This window comes from Poecile atricapillus, chromosome 1 (genome assembly GCF_030490865.1).
Source record: "Poecile atricapillus isolate bPoeAtr1 chromosome 1, bPoeAtr1.hap1, whole genome shotgun sequence".
NCBI lineage: Eukaryota > Metazoa > Chordata > Aves > Passeriformes > Paridae > Poecile > Poecile atricapillus.
This window is the reverse complement of record NC_081249.1, coordinates 72765028-72771027: the sequence shown is the minus strand read 5'-3', so window position 1 is coordinate 72771027 and position 6000 is coordinate 72765028.

Below are 6000 nucleotides of genomic sequence, written 5' to 3'. Positions count from 1 at the left end.
GTTTCAGCCTGACAAGTGGGACTGAGAAAATGGAGAAAATAACATAGAAAGAAAATCCAGCAAAGCGTTTCCTTCACAGAAAACAGATACTGGAAAATGCTCAAGTTTTTTTAGCCCTTGATTAAGAATATGTCATAAATTTTCTCTGCATATTCTCTAAAATACTACACACCTGAGGCACATTATAAGAATTCACAAAAAAGCTCTCATCTAAATGAAATAAGGTGCTAGAACAACTACCATAAGAAATGTAATCCTGGGCTTTAACTTAATGATTCCCCACTGCATTCCAACAGCAAGCAGTCAGTCTTTATTGGAAGGATTATATCTTCACGTGAAGAAACCTTTTTCCTATTCTCAACTCATAGTGTCATTTTTGCTGAAGTCAGTGTATTAGCCAATATGTTAATTGGCTCACTACCCAGCCATGGAATACACTAAAGCTCAAAACGTATTTCAGTGATGATAACAAAGAGATGATGTAACTACTTTATTACTGCTAATACAAATGCACAGATGCGCTTGTTGAAAGGGCATTTAGACCATGTATAAAAAATTAATCACACACCTGAAATAAATATATATGTGTTAAATTTTATTGTATCTATACTTAATCTCGTGCCATGTCTGAATTTAGTTCTCCTAAATCACTCTGTAATATTAACTTTTTGCATTAGACCTTTACTAGATTCTTGGGATCAGAATTTATTAGTGTGGAAATACAAGCAAATTGGCACATACAAAGAGACAATTAGAGAAAAGTGGCCTTATCTCTTGCTGTGGCCATAAGTGGGTGTTTAGAGCAAACATAAAAATAGACCATTATGGAATGGTGCTTCCCTTAGTAAACTTGCTGTGAGCACTGAGAGACTAACAGAATTACAATCGATCATGTGTGCACCATCCTTTCTAACAGTTCTAATTCATGGACCACAAAATTGACTGATCATATCTTAATACATTTATAATTTTGTAGGAAGTAGTTTTTAATGTTTAATTACAGATTGTTTTCAAAAGTGTTTTTTGCTTAAGGTCTGTCATTTTATCATTTCATCAGGTGCCTTCTAGTTCTTACATTACTTTGAAGGAATGAACAACTATGCCTGCCCAAGTTCTTACAGAATACTCTATCCTCTATCCCATTCCTCAGCAACAGCCGTCCAAAGAGTTATTGCCCTTGGAAGCTTTTTTCTACAGAAATCTCTGTGTATTTCTCATCATTCACAGTAATTTTTACCTTCAAATACAAAGGATAAAGGTGAATACTCCTGTGATTTGGAATAATTTTTCCTCATGTATAATTATCGACTTCAATTTTATGCTCAGCATCATATGAATATACTAAAAGATAGGTTTTACACCAATAGAAGTTATTAACCACACATTTCAGTTATTATTGCTGAAAAAAAAAAAAAAAGGAAAAAGAAAAATGAAGCGGACAGTTATATCAACCAAAATAAACAAAGGACTTTCTGTTCCTGATACCTTCTGGTATTTTTTAAGGAAGTGAAATTTATAATAGAGCTCCTCTTTTCTTTTTTTTTATTCCACAAAAGTGCTGGGCATATTAATTCTCACATGCTCTATACAGAACAGCAATGCATAATACTTTTTCAAACAGCAGGTGTGCACCCCCAAAAATGAACAATACAAAGATAATTTCCAGGAAGAGTAGGTACAAGAGGCATATAATTCTGTTTCTCTGGGCCCACAAACAGATTGTTTCTTGGATTTTTAATACTATGCCTTGTGGTGATTGAAAAGTCATCAACTCACAGTTCTGAGAATGTGCTCCACTTGCTTAGCAGTCATTTTAAATTCAGATTCTCCATTTGTCATTGACTTAATTCCTTTTTTTATGCATGAATAACACAAAAACTTTAAGACACAGAGTACCTTTTAGTAAAATAATTTATCTTTCCTAGAATAGCCAGAATTAATTTGATAGTAATTCCAATGACAGGGATTGGAATGATTGTGCCACAGGGTGGTAATCCTGTTCTTTCTAAACAACATCACTTTCATCAGTAAAGCAACAGAATTCAGAACCAATGGTATGTGACATTTGTCGTACTAACAGCCATCCAACTCCTTTGTCTATACTTTTGGAGGAGCATCACACAAAGAAACAAAATAAACAAGGGGAAATGATGATTAACTAACTAACTAACTAGGTAGCTTGAGGTCCAGCAAGGAGTTAGTGGAGGAATATGGTACTAAACTGTCATTTCAGTGGTTTCAGTAGTTAAGCTCTTAACCATCAGATAAAGCCTTATTAACCCTAGAAATAATCCTTACTCTTCCCTCATCACTACCCATTTTCAGTGCATTATGAAGAACTCTAACTAGTAAATCCTCTAAATGCCTTCTTAAGACATCAGCAATTTTCTATGTGTCGATTATCAAAGACAAAAAAAACCTAATGGTTTTGCCTTATGGGGAGGTCCAATAAGGGACACCACACATGAGCTGCTCAGGGGGATGCTGAAAAATTTATACAAATGCACGTAGTAAATATTTGCAACAATCTGCTGTAAAGGGAATATCATTACATATTTACACCTTGAACTGCTGAAACCTTGTGTACAGGCACTGAAAATAACACTGCTGATCTTTTCACTTTCACTTTGTATAGGTGATTCCAAAACATCTTCTAATAAATTTGTTTCTTAACAAGAGAACATCATTTGTTAGGAGTGCTCCTTATCGTGGGACCAGATGGAACTTTTACTGTGAAACCAAAGAAATCTGAAAGATTTTACTAACAAAAGAGAAAGCCTGGTTTGCCTAGAGATAGGATTTCATCTTCAATGAGCCTAATAATGGCTGATCTGCAGAAGGATTTCAACATCTTTTATCCATATATTCATCCATATATTTCTCCATACAAACAAATGCAACTGAAAGACTCCCAAACCAACTTCAGCGCCCATGCAGAGGCTTTGGTCAGATCCCACAGGATACAGCAATCTCTCTGCTTGATATTCATTTGTGTAATGGGACCCAAATCTGTGCCTTGCTGCAGACATACTGAGTTTCAGAGATGGAAAGCCTAGCTCAGAAAAAGGCATTTTGCTTGTTTAACAAGTCTTTATTTCCAGATATCACTACTTCTACTGTGGTCAAGGTGCATTGTAGTCTTTTCAATAATAAATCAAAATTGGGAATACACACTCAAAACTCACTACTGGCTGGACCTAGAGAGATGGAGCTTCAACAGTCTCAGTTCTGTCAAGCAGCTGAGTACAATGGATCAGACTAACCACTCCATGTCTGGATGCTTGATTCAAGTACTAATAGTGTGGTAAAAATCACAGTAACATTTTAAATTAAGCACCCCTATTCTTCTGAATTTTGTCATATTTTTACTATTAATAGATATGAGGACAGACTCAGCAGATTTCCTACACAGTGTTTCAGAAGGAAAGAAGGATTCTCTAGAGAACTCTCTAGAGAAAAGAAGCAGTGTGATTTCAGCACCAATGCCACAGAAATACCCAGGACCAAACTGTCCACCATTACACTTACAGATAGTTTGTTAGTTTTAACCAACAGGGTGAATGATAAAAACGTATCTGGCATACCCTGCAACTAATTTCATTCACAGAAAATTAGATAAATAATGCTATTGAATATAAGCACCACTAAGTGGTTATTGGGTAGTGGTACTACTAAGCGCAAATAAGAACATCCACTGACTGCATTGTTAAGTGCAAGGCTCCAAGGCTCTTGGTATGAATTGAGGGAACTAAATGGTTACTCAACAGCAGCCTAAACGACCAGCTCACTAATCCATCCAGAATGGTGCCAGGAACACTAGCGGTAACACTAGGAAAGAGTGAACACACACCTGGGATGAGAAAAATGCAAGACCAACCTTTTCTTCAACTGCAGAGGTTTAGATCAACACTAACTGGTCATAAAAAGTAATTTTAGGTGCAGTGATAAAAGCAATATTGTAAATGAACATAAGTAAGCAATAACTCTTAAATTTTGAGTGACTGCTGCCAGATACAAGAGCTGTAAAAATTAACTATTTATCATCATATAAACCACATGGAAGAAAATACCAGCTGTACTGTTAGAACAGAAATTTTGCACATTGAGTAGATCTAGAAATCACAAATGTATATACTGGCTAACAAGAAAATCTGATGATCATGGAGCCAAATCTCTTTCATGATATAAATTACCTACATCTGTGATACTTCAGAAAGGTAATTACAAGTACTATGAGCCAGTAGTTAACATTAAGTACATATCCCTCAGGTATCAGTGTCTCTGTGTTAGGCCACCACAACATTTTAAAATTATTCATCTAATGTGTAAACCTTCAATTGTTAATGCTACACAATTAAAGAAATTATACTTCCAGTACACCTGCATAACCCCTACCTACAAACTTTACTGAATTGTGTCATCTGGCCCTGCCTGCAGTAATGTAGCAGGTATCTTTCCTTTTGCAAACACACATGGAACCCATCACATAGCATATAGGGGAAGACTGTTTCTGCTTAGCACTTAATCACACAGCTACAGTACAGGAAAAAATCTAATAGCAATTACATACCAAATAACTGAGAGACATGTTTGCATAATCTATCATCCAAATCACAATTAAAAAAAATTAAAACTGGACAGTTTTAGTGCATTTAGTGATTAAATTTTTAAAGCATAAATTCTTGCTGAGAAAAGGCAAGATACAGACAATGAGAAAGGAAGATGCAATTATGCATTTGAAGAAATAACAGATGGCAGTAAACATAGAATCACAGAATAGAATCATAGAATCTTTTAGGTTGGAAAAGACTTCCATCATCGACTTCAACCTCAGACTAATCACCAACTTGTCAACTAGAGCACAGCACTACGTGCCACATCCAGTCTCCACCTCTGGGGATGGTGACTCCACCACGTCCCTGGGCAGTTTGTTTTAATGTTTGACCATGTTTTCAATGTAGAAATGCTTCCTGATGACCAACCTCAACCTCCCCAGTGCAACTTGAGGCTGTGTTCTCTTGTCCTACTGCTTTTTCCCTGGGAGAAGAGGCCGACCCCCACCTGGCTGCACCCTCCTTTCAGGCAGTTCCAGAGAGTGATGAGGTCCCCCCTGAGGCTCCTTTTCTCCAGGCTAAACACCCCCAGCTCCCTCAGCTGCTCCTCACAGCACTTGTGCCCCAGACCCTTCCCCAGCTCCACTGCCCTTCTCTGGACACGCTCCAGCCCCTCAATGTCTTTCTTGCACTGAGGGGCCCAGAACTGAGCACAGCATTTGAGGTGTGGCCTCAGCAGTGCCGAGTCCAGGGGGACGGTCACTGCCCTGCTCCTGCTGGCCACACCACTGCTGATCCAGGCCAGGATGCCATCGGCCTTCTTGGCCACCTGGGCACTGCTGGACCATGATCAGCTGCTGTCACCAGCACCCCCAGGTCCTTTTCTGCAGGGCAGCTTTCCAGACAGTCTTCCCCGATCCTGTGGCGCTACACGGAGTCGTCGTGACCTAACATATGTTTTTAATCTGCATTTGACTATGACTTTAGAATACAACCGCAGAGTTCACACCCAAGCCGCCAGTGTGTTCAGCAGCATCCCTCAATCGCCGCGCACTCCTCACCACACCGCAGCCGAGGCGCCGCTGCCGCCGGCGGGCGAGCGAGCGCGGCCAGCGTTAGCCCATGCTGCCACCTCGTGGGGACCCGCCCGGGACACACCGGCCCTCCTGCTTCAACACCGCCGCCTAAAACAGGGAACATCGGTAGTGCCCCCTGAGCAGCTAATGGCACAGGCACAAGGTGTTCCTTCCTTCCAGGAATATTACCGCTTTTTTAGGAATGACTAACAGAAATGCCGTGTGACAGTTTAATAGAGAAAGCAAACAGTTCTGTTTGCGGTGTGAGCACAAAACTGAAGGGATGATGTTAGTTTATTCTTTCAGATACAGGCTGACAGAGCTATAAAACCCCAAAATATATGCCTGATATATAACATAACCTGTATGCA